Raw genomic sequence first — 21,526 nt, 5'->3', positions numbered from 1 at the left:
GGCTTTAAGCAACTTGGTCAAGTGGACATTTCCCTGTCTAGCAAGAGAACTAGATGATCTTGAAGATCCTTTCCAACCCAAACCATTCCATGAGTTGATGATAAGTGACATTCTTCTGACTGCACAGAGAGGAGGCAACTGCAGAGTGTCAGCAGCAGAATAGCAGCAGAACTGCCTTCACCCAGGGACAGGGACAGGCACTGCCCCACTGTGGGGATTCACACCCAGGATGCTCTGAGAGCTGGTCAGTCACAAGGCCAACAAAGAAAAAAATGAGCCCTGAACCATTACAAGCTTGTGTAAAGCTACTTGCTGGTGAAGGAGTACTTGCACCCTCTCAGTAACACCATGCACCAAAGGCACACCACACAGCTCATCTCTTCCACCCCACATCACTCTTACCCTAGAGAAGTTCTCTGACAAATCACTACCTTTGCTGGCACAGCACAACCTACTGAAAGAGATATGAAATATACATTTTAACACAAAATCTGAGACTGCCTTTAGTATTTCTGAATCCTGCAACATTGTGGGGAAGTTCAAAGAACACCTATGATTACTATGATGTTGAATTTCTAAGAAACCTATAACAGAATTAAGGGAATTAAATATGAATTATAGTATTTAAAGAAAAATAATAATAAGAAAATATCTGGAGGGATTTTTTAGAACTTTTGTATAGTGGTGATCTGAGAAGAGTATGATGAAGGAAGCAGCCAAAATTGTAACTAGGGATAGAGGTTAAAAGTTTCCCTTTAAAATACTTTCAAATTTTAGCTACAACTTATAAGAGATTTAAGAGAGTGATTTAAGAGATTTTGGAGTGAAATCACTGAGCTCAGGCTGACTTCATTAGAGCTACTCATGTGAGGAAAATGAGCAGGATTTGGCCATAAAACAGAAAGGCCTTTGGCCTTGTTTTCATTGCCAAGTATTTTCTAATTGATACTGCATGTAAACTCTGCCCTCTGCTAATACACTAAACAATCAGTGCTATCCAAATCCATGGTTCATTTTCTGCCTAAAACGTGATTTTGTTTGTATCACTGTCACAGGAATGTGAGGGAGCCAGGAAGGGGCTATGTCATTGGACAGCTCCCTCCTCCTGCTGCACCATGTTTGTGTTATTCTGTGCTCAGAAATGGAGAGCCCTCTTAGCTGTAGTCCCCTGGTAAATCTCCACCCAGCTGTAATCTCCTGCACCTTGAAGAGGATGGGATTCCTCTGCTTTTTCTGAACATTGCCTTCTGTCCATAAAACTATCAGCCTGATATCCAAATCCTTACAAATTTAATGTGAAATGTACCCTGGGGGTTGGACAGCCACAATTCCCTGAAGAGAATTGGGAAATATTTTGGTAATCTCAAATAATTTTAGTAAAATGTAGTATAAAACAGTACTATGAGTTACCATGATTCAAGTTTTTTTATTAATTCTACTATTTTGCAGCATTAAAATCTTACTAAAAAACATGTTCAACTTCACTGAATAATGCAAGAGTATTTTCAGTATACAAACTCATGACTTAAGGCTGGTCTCTGAAGTCAAATTTTGTTTCCCAACAATTGCTTATTCTCTGATGGTAGCCCTACATATTATAACACCTGATGTAGGTAAAAGCTATTTTAATATACAATCACATCTCAGGATCTGAACAAACCATCTCTCGTGTGCACAGTTCTTGGTGGTGGTGCTTGATGCTGAGTCATCAAGAAATTCACTGTATCAGGTGCTGGTGATGGATGATTACGACTTGTGAAAACAGGTCTTTCTTTTAAGATTTTCCTCACTTGTCTTCTGGTATTATTGAATAATTTTGTAATATTTACATTTGTTTCAAAAGTGCATTCAAAATTTAAGGAATTAAAATATCAGAAATAGTTTTTCTTCAATCTAACTATCTTCTATCAGAAGGAGACTTCCAAAGCATCTTTGAATTAATTTTTGTTTGAAGTGGAAAGATGTTACAATATCCCAAGTCACGCAATGTCTGTGAAAAAAGCCCAGATACTGACAATGTCTATGCATTTCTCCCATAATAAGTCATCCTTGTAGCCAAATATATGTATCTTACTTCTTATCTAATTGTGACTTCCAGCCATTACAGTTTCATTGATTGTTCTTGCTACATTCAAATGGTTATATCCCCCACCTTGTGTTGTTCTTTGGTAGGTGAAACAGAGTGCTTTGAGTGCTGCACAGTAACATCATCTCATTTGCTTTCTAATCATTCTTCCATGGACACTCCTCAGTGATGAACAGTCAGTGTGGACCACACACTCCAAAACAAGACAGAGGGGGTGGGATTGCTATCACTTAAAATACAGCCCAGATGGCTTCCTGCAAGGGAGTCACACTAAGCTCTGCTCTTGTTATAGTCAGTGAGGGCTCCTTTTCATGTGTGATTCACAGTGTGCTTTGTACATTTGAGATGAGGTGAATCACACCCTAAAAATGCCTATTTGAAGACAATGATATCATTTGGATAAGTTCTTCTATTCCAGAAGTGGTAACAGCAGAAAAATTACATATGGGAATTTTTTTATCTTACACAATTGCCTTAATTTACCTTCTCAGCAGTCATGTTTGCCTATTTGTCCACTGCTTCCAGAGTGTTCTCAGTCATTCTGATTGTCCTCATGGCCCTCTTCTGGACTTATTCCAACAGGTTCATGTCCTTCTTACATTGAGGGTCCCAGAGCTGGAGCCAGTACTCAAGGGGTTCTCATGAGAACAGAGTAATGGGAGAGAATCCCCTCCCTCGACCTACTGCCCACGCTGCTTTGGATGCAGCTCGGGATACAATTGGCTTTTGGGGCTGCAAGGGCACATTTCCAGGCTATGTCCAGCCTCTCATCCACCAACACCACCCAACATCCACCAACACCCCTAAGTCCTTCTCAACAGATATTCTCTTGGTCCGTTCTCCACCTGTCCTGTATTTCTGCTTGTGATTGCCCCAACCCAGGTGCAGTCCCTTGAACTCAGCCTTGTTGAACTTCACGAGGTTTGCAAGGTTCCACCTCTCAAGCCTGTCCAGGTGCCTCTGGATGGCATCCCTTCCCTCCAATCTAATGACCACACCACACAAAGCTTGATGTTTTCATACGTCAGTCTCTGCACTCTTCCCAGGTTACCCATCGTAGATTCCACCCTCTGTAGGCTTAACACAGACATGTACAAAAGTCTAGTTGATATTCTTTCACCTAGTCAAACACAGAATGCATACACATGCATACACATGCATATATGTTCCATATATGTGAACATGTGTGTTGAACTTAAAGTCTCAGCACAAGTTTAATCTCAGATTTCAAAGCCTGTAGATACCATTATCCAAAGAAGAAATTTCTATCATGTTCCTAGGTCTTCTGATTTGTTATCTAGGTAGTCAAGAGCATTGAGTCATGACACAGCCATGTGTTAAAATAAAAAATTACCTGAAGATGAGGTTCTCTTCACTAATAGTGTATACTATTAGTTTCAGTATGTTTTCATTAGAACAATAGGATTTTTTGCATTCAAATCAATTGCTAAACCATTAACAATTGCTCCATTATCTAAACCAAGAAATGGTTTAGAATAATCTTGTTAGTATTTTTTTCCCAAGAAATATGAATATAACCAAATTGATACAGTTTACCATAAAGGAAAACAGGCAAATTTCCATTACTAGTATTTGCATTGTTTTTTGAAATTCTGAAATGTTCTGTTACATTTTCTCAAAGCAAAAGATTGCATTTTTTCATGTTTAAGAGAATCTTATTTTTTAGAAGCTAAGGAAAACATTTCATAAACCTTCTAATATCTTTTTTTCCAAATTAGCAGAACAAAAAAATTTAATTTGATATTATTTTAATCTTCATCTGTGTGTGTGCATTTTACATAAATGATAAACATAAAAATGCAAAAGTATATGTTTATGTTAAGTCATATGAAAACTATGGAATAGCAAAACTTTAGGAGAGAGTATAAAATCACACAAACACTTTAGCTTCTTCAGCCTATATTTTGAAATGCAGGATTTTACTGCTCAATAACTACCAAACATTTAATAAGCATGGATCATTTTCTTCAAGGATGCAATTTTTTTAGCATATGCAAATTTTTTGCTTCTACAGCATCTTCAAATGAAACATTTCAAGTGTAACTATGCATTTTATGCTACTTTCAAACTTCATTTTATGCTCTCAACATTTTTTCATTTGAAGCAATGAATAATTGCTTATCTACCTTCTCAGCAGCTATCATAGACAGTCATAGATATGTTTCCTAAGCTGAAAAGCCCTTGAAAACGCTATTTATTGTTTCTTCTACAAAATCTGTTCTTTATCTCTTAATTTCAGTTCTTAAACTCTTTCGACAGTCCAATTTTTCATCCTGGTTTAGTCTGGGGAAAATTCTAAAATACTAAAAACATTCTTTGGGGATGGGAAAATCATTTTCTGTCCAACTCCAACTTTCAGTTCCATTTTGCTATGAACAACAAAGCATCTAGAATCCACTAACATGTATAATACATCTGGAAGCAGGTACTTCAACACTGAGAGATTCTTATACAATGAAATAAATTTAATCTTCTTGACTTCCTCAGTTGATTTGTTTCTACACAACCTTCTTCTATTTTATTTTCATTAAATATATTTACCATTAATAATTATTACCATCTGTTCAAGTTTGGATCTGACTTGTAGTGCTATAAATTAGAATTAGCTTTGCAGAAATCATTCTGATTTTTGCTTTAGATGATAAACTTGGTCATATTTTACTGTTTTTATTCATGCCTGCTGCAAGTTTATAAACAGTAAAGTCTGTAGAGAGAAATTGGGATAACCTCAGAAATCAAATCACTTTAAGGAGTCGGAAGATTTCCAAAGGGCAATAACATTTATAGACACCCAAATTAAAACATGCACCATTAGGAAATATTTAGCACATCTACATTTCAGTTTGTGTGTATGTATTAAAAAACAAACAAATAAAACAATAATAATTTATGAAAATCAAATGGTCTCATGCACTGATTCTGCAAAATTACAATTCCAGCCATACCAAAGCTGCTAATGTGAGTAACCAAGATGATTCTAGATGTGTTATGTACCATGTGCATAAAAATTAGAAGTTTTTATATTTCTTTTCTTAAGGGTGAAGCAAAATAACCTAGATGTAAGACAAAGCCAATTGGTTGAAAGGGAACACCTATAGGAAAATAAAATGAAAAAAGTGAATGTATGTGCTTTCTCCTGATACCTTCAAATCAAGGATATGTGCATGTCCAGAAGCCATGTTTCACCAAGAGTACATATTAAGACATGGATTTAACAGTACCTATGCCATAGTGATCATTGCTATGAAAGACATTGATCTCTATTGCTTTACTTTATTTGCAATTTTGAGGATTTATCCATAGGATAAAGCATTACAGGTGTCTTCAGAAATATGATGGATTGAAATGCACCTCAAATATGGATACACAGACTGAATGATAAAAGCAAAAAAAAAAAAAAAAGACATTTTAAATACAGAAGAAAACTGGGGAAGAAAGAAAATATTTTTTGCGTAGGAGTAGCATTGGATAAACTAAATAAATGATCTTTGAGCAACTATTTCTTAGTTGAGCTCAAATAATTAATCTACAGCTTATTTAAAATATCTATTTTTGCTGCTAATTTTGGAGTATAAGGCAGTTTCTTTCTAATGTATAAAAACTAAACATTCTAGTAATAAAATACTTCATCAGAGACTTTAGTGGTGGATGCAACTTTGCATCCTTGCTATATTTTATATCACAGAAAGTATTCAAGACAAAGACCAGCTCTGTAATTGTGGTAAAGACTGGCCAGCATATGAGAAAACAAATTCAACAATATTAAGGATGTAATTTCTAGTAGTCTTATTAATCATCTGTCAAAAAATTACTGTATACCAAAAAGGCAGCATGAATTGCAGAAAAAAAAAAAAGGTAGTACAATGCAGATATTGTGACAGCAATTTTACTGAATCAACTGCCAAAAAAATAAATTAACTTTTTTATTATGAAGCTCCAGAGAGAGCAGAAGAACTAACTTACCAAAATACAGGGATAAAGTGTGCACTGTTAGAATGAGAATGCAAGGAAGGTTTTCATTCTGCATATCAAAGAGAAATACTAGAGAGCAGGGGAAGTAAAGTTAGTACTGGAAGCATACTTTTGATTTAAATTTTTTAAATCAGAATTCAGTGGTAGTCTATAAATTCTAAATGTATTTACTTTGATATTACAGGCATTAGTATATCCATCAATTCTTTTTTACATTAGCATATGGGCCCATATTCCTTTCAAAATCTTACTAGCCTGCATGCTAGCATATGATCTTGAAATAAATTTTTAATATAAAGTGTATATTTTTAATATAAAAATATAATGTTTAATAGCATCTCAAAGTAATTAAAAGGCCATTGGAGGGGAGTGTAAAGGAAAAAACTCACATCCCTGTTGTGAGTCAGAAAAAACTCAGATGAAAATCTTGCCTGTTTTCAATCAGGAAAACAGGAAAAAGTCTTCCGCAAGTCAGATGCAGAAACCTTTTCCTCAGACTGAAAAACTCCATTTTCACTTTCATGTTCTGTTGTTCACATGATGGCTCCACCAGATGTTTTCTCATGGAGCACCAGACCACAAGAAAACTGTAAAATTCGGAAACTGTAAAATTCTGTTGCAAAATAGAATTGCCACCCTCTGGTTGGCTTTTCTGCATGCAGGACATCCATAACAGGAGAGGGGAAAAAACAGACAAGAGGGAAAGGACATATCTTAACACTGCAAGTCTTTCTACTAATTATAAAACCATTTTGTAGTAGTTTGTATTTAGGAAATAGAAATGTTTAATAAGTGAATAAGGTGAGCATTACTTTATGCTAGGCTTCAGTTGAACTACTGTATTGATTCAGTTGATTACACAGCACCATGTGCCTGAAATATATTTGTATTTGAGAATATCATTTTAGGTAAAAATATCTCGTCTTGTAAGACAGTGGTATTTTCTGGACCACTGTTACATGTTTCAATGCAGTATGGAACAATAGGAATAGCTGAATTACTGCTGAGCAACCTAAAGCAAAGGTATGTCCAAGATTAAAGGCTCAGGTTCTGGAAGCAGTAAAGGCAGGGTAATGTGTCACTGCCTCTTCTCACAGCATCTCACTGGGACAGCAACATGATTACACCTTTTCTCTTTCCAGAACTATCATGTTCAGCAGACCCTGCAAATACTGATATGCAGGCTGGAGTCAAGCCTCGAAGACAGTGAATTTCATTTCACAGATACATCTTTTCTCAGTTCTTGTACAACAATAATAAAAGCGACTGAGGGTGACATGATTTGGGGTGATCAAGTGGTTAAATGTTTAAAGGGCTTATGGCACATTAGTAATACTGAACTTGATTGAAGGGATGAGATGAGGACATTGGTGGAGTGGAAGATGAGAGGCATATTCTTTAATTCCATTTCGCATCCAAGTCTTCTCCAAGCAGCAGCAATGGTTTATAAAAGCTTTTGAATCGACTGGGCAGCTGCCTCTTCTGGTTCTTTTTTCTCTAGCTGTTTTCTATCTCCTCTCATAAGGCTCCTATCAGGTGAGTGTCTACTTTCAAGAAATATCACAACTTCATCAGGATAATGTGCTGTATTCCTCTTCTGCAAAGTAACCTGACTTAGAAGGCCTACAATATCTTTTTCTCTAAATATTCTTTTACTCAGATGAGAACAAAAAAAGGAGAGATCACAGAAGGTACCCACAAGAATCAAGTCCAAACCTTAAGTGTATGACCCATATGGAGATCAAACACACAACCTTGGTGTCCTTAGCACAATGATCTTATCAACTGATCTAATCTCAGGGTAAGATGATTTAATGAATAGAAGGAAAGAATAAAGTGAAAACTTGAGTTATTTTAGAGCATGGAGAGTGTGGAAGAGTAGGAAGGACAAGGATATATTTGCTGCCTTGAACATTTATTTACTTAATTATATTCTGACAATCACAGCCAGGGAGTGAATAAATCCACAATGTTAATGAAATGTGTGATATTTTAAGTCGTAAACCTAGGCTGAGGAATGAAGAGATAACTTCCATGTCAGGTTTTGAATTGCTACCAGTAGCTAACATTTATGAAAGCTCATACCTTTCTCAGAGTGGGATTCACTGCTGCCATCCCACACTGTATTGCTGAAACTTGAAAAACTTGAAACTTGTGGAACATCCCACATTTTGCCTAATTCTGAATGCATAAGTCTCTGTGCTACCGATAAAAAAAAAAAAAAAAAAAAAACACCAAAAACATATTCTGGAAGCAAAATTACCAGAAACACTCTAGATTTGTGTCCATTTTTGTCATTTCAGAAGGTTTCTGTACACTCTGTGTGTGTGAAAAACTCAGAAATATTCTAATATTAACACTAGATACCTAAATAACTGTCAATCTGTTCTCAAAAATACGAAATCTGGATTTCTCCTTAGGGCAAAAGTCACATTATTCAGACTAATGAAAATAAAAGTCATGATGTGGAGGAGTAAAGCATCTCTCAAAAATCTTAAAGCCATCAGTCTCTGAGCAGTCCCTTTTAGCCCTGTTTCTAAAGAGAGACACATATTTTCAAGGTCTCACTGGAATATTTTCTTCAGCAGCAACTCACAGAAGACTCCCTAAATGCAACACACATGTTCTCATGTAGTCTGCAGCTATTCAAGTCACAGCTCATAACAGATTATGAAAACTGTAAGACTCCTGGTGGAGATACTTTCATGCAAAAAACCTTGGGCTATTTACCAGCCTTCTGTTGTGTGACTGCTAATGTGACAGATTGGCTGGCAAGGGTTTGTAGGGGAATACAGCTGGGACAGTTGATACCAACTGACCAAAGGGATTGTCTACAATGTGTGGTGTCAAGCTCTGGAATAGAGGGGAGAAAGGGTGCTCATGGTAATGACATTTGCATTCTCAAGTATATATTACAGGTGTGAAGCTCTGCTCTACAATATAGGCCTGGGCACCTACCAAAGGTAAGGAGTGAATTTGTTCCTCTTTTTCCTCGGCTTGCACACACTCATTTTACTTTCCTTATTAAAATATCACTATCTTCATCCATGAGTCTTCTTGCCTCCATTCTGTTTTCATCCTGGCCCTCAGGAAAGGGGATTGAGCAAGGGGATGGGTGGGTGTTTGACAGGTAGCTGCAGCCACTTCACAAAGTTAAAATAGGGTGTTATATAGAGACTTTTCAGTGAATTACTTGTTCCTTCAGATTTATTTTTACAACACACTTTTTGTCCTACACCAATTTTTTATCTTAATCTGGAAAATCAAAAACAAAAATTCAACTGCTCTAAGATGTAACGCTTTCTTCAATCCCAATGCTATTCACAAATATGTCATAAAAGTAAGTCAGAGATTTTAATTTGAAATCATATGTTATGAAAATATAATTACAGAATCATAAAATCATAGAATCGCTTGAGTTGGAAGGGACCTTAAAGATCATCCAGTTCCAATCTCTCTACCATGAACAGGGTAGAGAGTCTTTCATTAGACCAGTTTGCTCAGAGCCCATCCAACCTGGCTTTGAACCCATCCAATGGGTTCAAAGATGGTTGGGATGGATGGGCTCTAAGCCCATCCAACCTCCAGGGCATCTACAGCTTCTCTGGGCAACCTGTTTCCGTAGGTCACCACCTGCACAATAAAGAATTTCTTCCTAATTTCTAATCTAAACCTCCTCTCTTTCACTTTGAAGCCATTTCCCCTTGTCATGTCTCTACATGCTCTTGTATAGTTGCTCTCCACCTTTCTTGTAAGTTCACTTTAGGTACTGGAATGTCACAATTAGGTCAGCCTGAAGTCTTCTTTTTTCCAGGCTGAACAATTTAAATTCTCTCAGCCTTTCCTCACAGCAGAGGTACTCCATCCCTCTGATCATCTTGGTGGCCTTCTCTGGACCCACTCTAACAGGTCCATGTCCTTCCTGTGCTGGAGGACCCAGAGCTGGATGCAGCACTGCAGGTGGGGTCTCGGAAGAGCAACACAGAGGGGGAGAATCGTCTCCAATTTTTTGCACAGCTCTGTTATCTGTGAGAGATGGTGCCATCAACCTATATCTTGAGCAGGCCTAAACAGTCCTGACCCTGTGCTGAGGGTCACTACATGACATTTAGAAACCCTCTGGTTGATGGGATTTCAATTGTTCATGTGTAACCATGCTGATCTCAAGCAAGATTCCAAATGAATATACAATTTTTTATTGTCTATACCTCTTATACCTCTTCCAAATTTTAAGCAGTACAGAGGCCTAGAAAGGAAACATGTATCTGTGTAAGATTACTAGGGGATTTTAAGTTTGGTTTTGGATTTTTGTGTTCTTTACTTAAGTAACAAAGGACTTAGAAAACTTGTCTGTTACAAACTTTTCGCTTTCTTCCATGTAATATTTTGCATTTTGGCATAAAGGAGATGTAGTCCCCAGAGATTATTTATAAGCAGTTAAAATAAGCAATTCTCAGTCATTATAGTATCCATCTGTATCCTCCTAAAATAATTGCATCTATGCAGCTTTTAGATATTTTACCTCAACAAGTTTAAAAATACCTATACCTTAAATTAGGAAATCCATTATTTTGTGAGAATTATGAAAGTAAAACCCCATACAAGCATATCCCCCAAAAAATAATTTTAGAAAATAACAGCTTGGAGATTATCTTAAAGTCTTAGTCATCAGAAATCATGTAATGAGTAAATCTGAAAGAGAACAGAGTGGAAACATCCAAATATAAAATCTGTCTTATTTTTTTATATATGTGGTTGTATTCTTAATAACAACACCAAGTGAATGGGATTTAGGCATCTAAAGCTGCCAATGTCTCATGAAAATCCCATCTTCATAGACAGACCCATAGTGACCAAACTACAGTGTCCAGAACTGCCCTCTGGGGGCTCCCAAAACCCTTCACCTATGACTGCCAGATGACAGGACCTCAGTACTTAAAACCAGGCACAAATAAAATGCTTATATCAGGTGGGTTAGGTCACACCTGCAAATAACATCTTCATATATGTCAAAGTTTTTCTGATGATTGTTCACCCAGCATCCAGGTATCCAATGGCAAACAGAAAGCTGTGAAGTGTTTGTTGAGGACATTCAAAAAGTCGTTGGAAATAAAAAGGTTCCTGACTAGCTCATCACAAGTTCATCTGCTACAGGAAACTAACCATTGAACAAATATTAATAAGAAAGAGCTATTTGACCAGGTGTAGCTTGCAGATGGATTTAATTTCAGGTAACAGCCTCAAAATGACAATAATTATCCATTACTTATTTACCTGTCTAAACTTCTCTTTGCAGAAAATAAACAATCTAGAAAAGAGCCATTTACACCTTTGAAGTATTTCCTGCATTTATCAGTGGTGATTCTTGTTTTAAGCACACTTGTGGTCTAGTTTTGCTCAGTCTATTCAGTCACTGAAATTCACATTTATCTTCCAGTTGTTCAAAGTGACAGGAATACATATAACATGAAAAACTGAAATATGCTGCCTCATTTCCATCTACATTTCTCCTTAACCATTTCTTTTTGCCCTTCCTATTCACTGACCTTTTACCCCCTTTGCCTTCCATTATTCTTTATAGGGCTAGATACTTAAATTTTTTGCTTACAGTTATTTGTCTGTGGAAAATTTCCTTCTTTGTCTTCCTTCTCATTTCTCAGTAACATGATTACTTTTTAACTTTTTAAACTTTCCTTTTGTTTTGCCACAACAGGGGTGCCCAAAGAGCTCCCTCAACTTTCAAATGCCTTCTGTACCTTTTCACTAGCCTTCTTTATCCCTTTGCTTCTGCTTCAGCCCAATCCTGCTGTTAAAAGATTTCTTGGGGATTTGTGGGGCTTTTTTTTGTTTTATGGTGGATGTTTTTTGTTTGGGAAGATATTTGTCTCTGACATTTGGGTATTTCAGAAAGTGCATCCCTTTTTTCCTGTTCATGTCTCAATGGAATAGAAAGAATAAACCCCCATGTGTTGGATAATGGAACACAAACCTGAGAATAATTTCCACAAGAGATTAGCAGACTTTTTATTGTCACATGGTCTTGGTTTATCAGAAGGAACATAATTGCTGATCTGATGGGATTTATGTCGGGTAGCACTTTTTTTTCACAACATAGGACTTTTCAGAAATATTGTAAGGTTATATAGCCAGGTGGAAGAAAACCCTAAAGTAGGATGGGCTGCTGATTGTGTGTGATAGGAATTAGACTGTAAACTGAGCAGTTCTGTGGTGTGACTGGGACAGTAAGGGTAGTGATTAAGACCAGTTGCTAAATGGGTCCCAGTTGTGCAATTGAACAGTTGACTTGCTGGAATTCCCTTCTGTCGTTCCATTCCATGGCATGAACAATTGAATGTCCTGGCAGTCAGCTATTTCACTTCCTGCTCAGTTTAGCTCTCAAACTAAAAAGAAGTATGAATTTTGTAGTGAAACTGAGACATAAAATGCAATGCAATGAATTGGCACTCAAGTGGGCTCTTTGTTGTTTGAGACAAATCTACACATAGAGAAGGCAAATTGGGAATGACAATCTATCAATATCAATATCAGGGTGCTTATGAAGCTTTTTTCTGGCTCTCTCTTCCACTGCTGAGGTTCAGGCTAAGTGCCATGGCAAACTGGCTGCTAACAGCTGTGAAGTACAAATCTTCCAAACAAACAAAGCAAATGTAAATAGATGGCACACCTTTCCTTCTGTGTAGACTTTAGCAGGACACAGAAGGAAAAAAAATCTTCCCAGCCCAAAACTGTTTTGTTTGCTTATAACAAATTTTAGATTTTCAATCAATCAAATTTTACTATTCACAACAGAGAATGAGAGTCACTTGATGTATTCTGGAAAAATTACTTTTGAAAATTTGCTGTGTTTTGAGGGGCAAGGCCAAAAATCTAAAACCAAATAAAAACCCCACCCCCAAAACAACAAAAGAAAGAAGTAGGTAGAAAAAACATGGAGTTATTCTTTCTATTTGACAAACTAATCCTTCAGAGAAGGAAAAAAACCCAGAAAGTTTTCTATGTGTCAAGAAAAAGAAGGTCTGAATATTACCAGAGAAAAGAACCTGGAATAATTCTTATCCAAATTGTGAGTTTGATTGGTTATTTCTGCTATAGTTTGAATTCATGAACTCTGGGAGTTGTGTCTGGTGTTTGTACCATTTCTCCATGTTACACTGGAATGCCCTCCATCACAACATTTGTACCCCTTGTATAGTCATTCTGAAATGTCTGAGGGAAACTTATATTGTAGCATTGCCTTTAGTAAGCTAACCAAGCCAAAATTTTAAATCCTTTTGCTAGGAGATACATTTTTTAATTCAGTGGTCATGCTCATAGCTTTCCTTGGCAGCCTCCAGTTTTTAAATCTTGTCCAAACAGTTTCTGTATGTTCTGAAACTGATGTATTAGAGAAAGATTCCCTTTATTCAGACACAAGTGGGTTGTTTGAATAATGTGATACATGCTTTTGCAGTACACCTCTGCAAAACTTCGTGGGAAATTAAGCTGATTAAAAATTGAACATCAAAGTCACTTTGGAAGGAAGGAACATTGGTAGACTCCTCAGAAGCTTTTTAGACACTGTGTACAAAAACCAACTAAGGAAAACATGCTTATGAGGGAAAGATACAAGAAGCTATAGCATAACTTGAAGAGAGTTATTAGTCTGAAACACCAGAACAATGTATTTGGATAATTGTCTATAAATGGAGATTGACAGTTCATGGTTAATTTCATGTGTTGGTGTTCACATCACAGAAAAACCACTGCCTATATATGGAGATAACCAGAAACAATTAGAGAAACAACTCTGTTTTAAATGTGGGGCTGTGATCAGGGCTTTCACACTGCACTTGGTAGTGCTAATTAGGGAGCTTTCTGCACCTTCAAGAATAGGTGTAAGGAGAACCTCACACATCTCTTAAAAAACCCCAAACAAAACATATGGTAAGAGTCTAATGCAGTGTAAGTACCAGATTGTGGGATTCCTTAAAGAAACTGAGTTGCTAAGCAAGCTTTTAATGGCTTGCAACTCAAACAGTTTTAGCATAACAAATCAGAAAGATGGAACTTATTTACTGATTGAATTCTGTGGGAAAATACTGCAGAAATGTTATCCTTGGATGTGAAAGGTTAGCATTTTTACAAAATATACAGAAAACCCATAGGGAATTCTAGCACAGGGAATACAAGCTCTCTTACTTATGATGTGGACTGAAGAAAACTCTGTAAAAGCACCCAGTGAATGCTCAAGGCGCTCTTGACTGTGCTCCTAAACAGAAGAAAAAACCCCCAACCAAATCTCACAGGTTTAGTGACACTAAATGAAATTATGTAAAGTAGTAACACCTGTTGTCTATCACACAAAGCCCACAGTTTTCCCAGTCTCAAACTCTCATCTCATTGCAGTGTATTGCAGCACTGCAAAACCCCCCATGCATGGGGTTTTGAACAAATCCCTCTCACAAACCGGGAGCGTAAGATGTGGAATATGGCACTGGTCTGAAATTGGCAACAGCTCAGATTATGGCTCACTGCTATATGCCAGTGGGGCTCAGTCAAGTAGCTGATCATGTCCATGTGTAGAGCATCAGATGGTAACTTAGCATCTTCTCATGACTCCCAAATCATTACTCACTGTTTTGCTCTTATACAGTTAGGCTGCCTGAGCACTCAAAAAAAGCGCATGAGCAGATCTGAGGTACAGATCAAGGTCAGTCTTCCAATGAAAGAAAATTAATGATCAGAGGTAGTTATGTTCCTAGGGTTTTTTCTTCACAATATGTGACTTAAATTATCTATGGACAGGTCGACTTTTCTTGAGACAAGGTTAAACAAGAGTAATCACACATCAAAACAATGCTCAAGCTACACCAAATCATATACTTGTCTCCAGTGCAATCTGTCACTTACTTCAAGCTACAGAATCCCATGTGCCCCCATATGTCAGATAAGTGGTAATACAAACAACACCCCAGAGTAACTTAGCACTGAAAACAAGCCCTATATCTTGAATAAAAATAATACTATGCAATACATGTTTACTCTATGAGACGATTAACTTCTCTGGAAGTGGGGGTTCTTTTCTATTGAATATAAAAGGAGTTTAATATTATTGCTTTAGACCTGGACAACAGATTTTAAATTGATTAAAAGTTTAGATGCCTATGATTATTAAGATAAATTTCTCTCCTGCATCATAGTCTTCAAAGAAAAATGATCATAGATTGTGGTGCTATACATAGTTAGAATAATCCCAGCAGAATACAAAAACTTAGGTCCAAAAGGTGTTTTTAGGAATTTGATGAAACACCAAATCTGAAATATCCACAGAGTTGCTTACACCATAACCTTCTCATCGCTATGGAAACAAATCCAGTGGGAAATGGCTGCATATTTCTTTTTAAGTGCCAGTAATTTCTAACAACATAACTTCAAGTGCTCCATTAGTGAAAACACTGTTCACAGCTATTTTTAACCTGTTGTCACATTCAAAATGTCTGGTCAGTTTATTCAAGGAAATAACTGTCTTCATACAGGTGAATATGCTAAATATAGCATAGATGAACTTCATATAGATGTGACCAAGCATAAAGATACAAACAAAAAGATAGAACTAAACAAGCTTACTAAAATATGGATATAATTGTTCAGGGAAAATGTTGTATCATGCTCTCTCTAAACCCAAAGACACAGAACTAGTTTCATAAGTGGCTAAAAGAGGTGAATGAAATATGTGACCAATCATAACCCCGAAGACGTAACTGTAAACAAGTCCAGCCAAGATGTGCTTTAACAGATTTTGCCACTAAAATGAGAAATGGCAATATTAACAAAGATGTAGATTTGGAATTCATGTGTAGTGGTGAGAAAAAATTCATGTGTAGTGGTGAGAAAAAAACACAGGAGCAATTGAATTAATTAATCATAACGCATGGTATAATGGCAAATATTCACCATATATTTTCAGAGTAAATATTTATATTCAGGGAATAAATTATATTTTTTTTTAAGCAGAAGAATAAACGACATAGTAAGTTAGTAAAAGTCCACAGAATTAATCACAAAAGAATGATATCTAATACACAGAAGTTATAAAAACTTTGCAAAAACACAGTAAAGAAAAGCAATTTGGACAGCTTTTCCAACATAAAAATAAAATTGTAAGAAAACAGTCTTACAAAATAGAAGACTATATAAAAAAATAGTCTCATATCAAAAATACACCTGGTAATTCATCAAAAAAAGTATTGCAGAACAGTCTCTTCCTAATTATATCCGGAAGTAGCTGCTGAGCATCTGCACCAATGACGTCCATTCCGTACGTACTTTCCTTGGGGACAGCAGAGTGCAGAAAAACAATGATGTGAGCACTACAATATCTTCCCACTGCAATGCTATGGTTTGTTTGTCTGCTTTTTTTTAATAAAATTGTAGTAATTTCTTCCACTTTCTAAGGGAACTCACAGACTCCTGGCAGCAGATACAGTATTAGCCCAGCAGCAATCTGTCTTGTTTTGGATATGAGGAAGCACTTCATAGAAATATAAGCATAAAAAATAGATTTGTTTTAAGGGAGATTTAGTTAGAAGTTGGTATTTGACTGAACATAATCAATTTAATTTATTTGTTCAGACATGCATACCTTCACTGCACAGATTTTGGAGTGTTGATTCACAGATTAAATAGATGAGTATTCATCTTATGAAGGTACTATCACAAGTTGGCCACTATGTTTTTAATCAGCTGATGCCACATTCTCCAAAACAAAGCCACCTGGCTTGGCCAGCTGTCTCTGAGAATTGAATGGAGAAATACATGGAAGAGGAGGGTACTCAGAGAATTTTCACTCTTCACACTTATCAGAAAGTGTGTTGATGAGAAACTATTTTTTAAAATAGCTCACCTTCTAACTCAAGTGCACTCATAATATATGCTTAGAAGCATAAGAAATCTGTTGGATTTTATAAAGTAACTATAAAGTCCTGGCAGACTTCCTTACCACAGAAGAGGGCTGAGTTAAGTAAATTCAAATAAAAGTCTTGTTGGCATTTAAACAGAGTTATCCTGTTCATCAGGATAAAATGGTTGACCTCAAATAGACCAGACAATATCTCAGACATAGTTCCTGAAAAGGGATGGCATATACTGTCTTGCAAAAACACCTGCATGACATCCAAAGCTGCCAGACTAGAAAAACTCTTCATAAGAAGGATGCTGACTCAAGAATTCTACTTCAATGCTAAATCTCAGTCAGGAATGCCGACTTTGAAGAACTGAAAAATGCTTGAATTAATGATTAAGTAATTTATTTATTTAAAATAGAAATTAGTTAATTTAGTGTTCATGTGAGCTGTGTGTGGTGGGTTGAACTTGGCTGCCTGGCAGGCCACTACTCAGCTGCTCTCACTCCCTCTCCTCAAAAAGACAAGTGGTCAAATAAGATGAAAAAGATATGTTGAGATTATAAGATAAGTTACCTTCAGCCATCATGGGCAAAACAGATTAAACTTGAAGAAAAACTAGTTTAATTTCTTGTCAATTAAAAAAATTAAGATAGTGAGAAAAAAAAAAAATGATAGGATACCTTCTCTCCATACACCCTTCTTCCCTGGAACAGCTTCAGCCCTTCATTTCCAACTCCTCTAACTCCTCCTCAGACTCAGTGGTGCAATGTGGCTCCTCCCCACTGTGGGCTGCATTCTTACAGTATAAATGTACTCCACCACAGGCTCTCCATGGGCTGCAGTTCCTTTGGAAAATATCCACCTGGGCCAGTGGGGGTCCTCTATGGGCTATTGCTGTGGTTTCACCTCATCTTGCACCAAGTACCATGCAGCCAGACTCACTCCCCCTGCCCTCCTCCCCTTCAGTACTGGGGAGAGAATCAGAAGAGTAATATCTAGAAAACTCGTGGGATGAGATAAAGACAGTTTAATAAGGAAAGAAAAAGCTAGGCGTGCAAGCAAAGCAAAACAATTAATTCACTGCTTCCCATGAGCAGGCAGGTGTTCATCCATCTCCAGGACAGCAGGGCCCCATCACAGCTACTTGGGAAGACAAATGCCATCACTCCAAATGTACCACCCTTTCTTCCTTTTTCCCTCTACTTTATCTACTGAGCATGATGTTGTACAATCTGGAACATCCCTCTGGTCCGTTTGGATCATATGTCCTGGCTGTGTTTCCTCCCAACCTCCCATAACAAAAACATCTCTATTATCCACCCTGTGTTCAGCACAAATCAAAAACATAGCCCTGTACCAGCCACTGAGAAGAAAAGTAACCCTACCTCAGACAAAACCAGCACAACTGTGATGTGAATACCTGCTCCACCATGGCTGCGGGGGAATCTCTGCTGTAGGGCCTGGAGCAGCATTGTTCTCTCCCTCTGTTCTCACCTTGCTGCTCATGGGGTTGTTCCTCTTTTTCCTCAGAATCTTTTGTGTCATGTTTTGCCCTTTCTTGACTTTGTTCTCCCACGGTGCCGCTGCCCCGACCGTGGTTCAGCCGCGCCCTGCGGAGGGTGGTTGGATCTGGCTGGAACCAGCTGTGTCCAGCTGGAACCGGCTGGATCTGGCTGGGGCAGCCCTGGCCTCCCCTCACCGAGCTGCCACTGCTGCTGCCAGGGCTGGGCACCCACAGCCTCTACAGTACTACTGAATAGAGAGTGCAGTACTTAGTCCACAAGATCCATGTGCGGCCGGTGGCTGCAACAGAAGCATTTCCCCTTAACCATCACTGTTGTTTGAGTTGACCCCAGTGGTCACAAAATTTGAGAGCCAATATTTTTCACCACAGTTTACTTAGCCTTTAGCCTAAAATTGGTAAGACCAGCAGGGATGTCAAATACTAACTGTGGTTATTTCAAAATGACATACTGGGACTGAACCAGCTGCTTTCACAGAAGCCTGTGGACACCCATAGGGGAGTAACAAGGAGCACTTGCTGCCATCCTGCCCCCAGCAGAGAGGCTGCATCCACCCTCTTCTACATGCTGATGCATTGAGTCATCCTGTGAACCCAGCCTTACTATTTTAAGACTCCATTGAGCATACCATGTGGCCATAAATAGAAACATGTCTGAAGGCAAATAAATACAAAATAAATTGCTCATTTTAGCTCATTGCTGAAACTGTAGAAAATAACCATCCTTTCAACAAGAAAGTCAAGGCAGTTTTTTGCCATTTTTAGCTAACAGTTCATCTGTTTCCTTTGAGTTAAAGCATATTTCTGTACTTTGAAAGTTCTGTAATCTGAATAAATTAGAATCTATTTTGTCTCTTTCCAATATCTTAACAATTTTTCTCTTCTTTATTTATTTCAAATAATTTCCACTTTAATTCTGTACAGATGATAAGATTCAAGTTTTCAGTTTCTGGAAAATTAGCATCCTGTTTGGCTTTTGCTGGCAAGAACTGATGAAGTATGCAGTCACAGATTACACCTGCTGGCTTTGTCTTCCTTGAGGTTTCAGTCTCTGCTTTACCCAGTATCATGGTATCACAGTTAGGGATTTGCTAATACCATGTGAGCATGACTAGCTGGAGTTGACTGGGGCATAATGGTGTTCAGGTCAGATATCTGATCTGCTGGAAACTCTGTATTTTGAGGAGTCATCCATTGGTGTAGTTTAAAGATATCTCTCTTCACACTATGCAAGATCACTTTCAAGACTTTAAAAGTATGGAGAATTTGGTGGTGTATGGTGGTGTCTGTCATGGTTTAAACCCAGCAGTCAACAAAGCTCTACACAGACATTTGCTCAAACCTACCCTCCCCCTTCCCCCCAGTGGGATAGGGAATAGAATCAGAATTGTAACATTGAAAAAAATCATGAGTTGCGATAAAGACAGTTTAAGTAAAGCAAACAAAATCTGCATACACAAACAAAGCAAAATAAGGAATTCATTTGCCTCTTCCTACTTACAGGCAGGTGTTCAGCTATGTCCAGCTCCATCACGCAGAACAGTGACTTGGGAAGACAAGCACCATCACTGTGAATATCTCCTCCCCCCTGCCTTCTTCCTCCTCCTTGCCCCAGCTCTATATGCTGAACATGACACCATATGTTGTGGCATATCCCTTGGCTCAGCTGGGATCAGCTATTCCAGCTGCATCCCCTCCCTACCTCTTGTGCACTCACATTCCCCCCACTGGTGGGCTGAGGTAAGAAGCAGGAAAGGCCTTGATGCTGTGCAAGCCCTGCTTAATGATGACAAAAGTAACTCTATTGTCACCACAAATCAAAAACACAGCCCCATACCAGCTGCTATGAAAAAAAAAAAAAAAAAACCAAAAAAAAAAACCAAACCAAACCAAAACAAAACAAAAAAAAAAAAAAAAAAAACAAAAAAACCACAAAAAAACCTCTATCCCAACCAAAAACAGCACAATGGCAAAAACCTGCAAGGTCTGGAAGGGCTAAAGTGTTTGAATATTCAGATACACAGCTCTCACAGCACCAGTCTGTCAATATGACAGTTTATGGAAACTGAAGCTCTTTTCCTCAAGGAGAAGCAGAAGGACCATATTAAATTGTAAAGAAAGCAGTGTTAATTGTGACAGGCAACAACATTACAGGAAATTTGAAAGGCATTACTAGAAGTCATACAAGCCAATATTGACAGAATAGCAGAAGTGAAAGCTCTAAAGTTACTTCTGTCTTTGCTTGGCCCAAAGGAGCATGGTACACAATTCAGTTGGAAATCCACCAGAAATATCTTTGCCTTGGTATCCCCATCTGTTTGTTCACTCCGTACCTATTAACAACCCAAAGCTGTCATATTTTTAGGTGTCATCTTGATGAAGACTCTGCAGGGTAACATGCATGCTCTTGCGTGCTTGCTCAAGGTCTGACAAGCACACTGTATGTTTACATGATCCACAATTTTCAACATACAGAAGATTAGGTGTTGTATTGTGTTTTTATATCTCTGTAACAGTTCTGTAATGGTTTGCCCCTTCACCCCCCGTTTTCTCCCAATGGTTCCACCCCGAGCTTCCCCGCCTTTCCCTCAATGCCAATCTCCCTGAAAATGCTCAGTCATTCCACTGTCCCCTCCCTGGTACCTTGTCCATCACTCGACTCCTTATCCCACTCTCCCAAAATCTTCTACCAAAATTTTCTACCAAAATCATCAAGTGAGTGGACGAGGGCCAGGGGTCCCTCCCTTAAACTTCCCCCACTGGTTTATGTATCTGTCTATCCTTCCACCTTCCACTCCCCCAAATCCCCCCACTGGTGAATGGGTGCCCTTCCCCCTGGTTACCGCCCTGATATTTGAGCTGTTGCAAAAGCCTCAAAGGCGCTTTTGGCTGTAGGACACTCTGGCCTTCAGAGCTCCTAGGAGCTCATATTAAAACCTAAGACTGTCTTCCCAGCCTTGAGTAGGCTCCCTCATTACCTCTTTGGACACCGCCTCTCCTCCATACAAGGCAGACAGCGCA

At 38.0% G+C, this 21,526-nt stretch overlaps 1 long non-coding RNA gene across 1 annotated transcript; it reads right to left on the bottom strand.

Moving 5' to 3' along the window:
- Positions 1-2,979: 2,979 nt before the first annotated feature.
- Positions 2,980-18,603, bottom strand: LOC128805537 (uncharacterized). Its single transcript, XR_008436477.1, has 3 exons — positions 18,478-18,603; positions 5,380-5,478; positions 2,980-3,163 (listed from the first exon to the last, which is right to left on the bottom strand). It is a non-coding gene; the product is annotated as an uncharacterized LOC128805537 (long non-coding RNA).
- Positions 18,604-21,526: the final 2,923 nt, after the last annotated feature.

Source organism: Vidua macroura, chromosome 3, assembly GCF_024509145.1.
Source record: "Vidua macroura isolate BioBank_ID:100142 chromosome 3, ASM2450914v1, whole genome shotgun sequence".
In the NCBI taxonomy this organism is placed as follows: Eukaryota; Metazoa; Chordata; class Aves; order Passeriformes; family Viduidae; genus Vidua; species Vidua macroura.
Note: the sequence above shows the minus strand (reverse complement) of the source record. Positions and strands in the feature narration are given on the sequence as shown.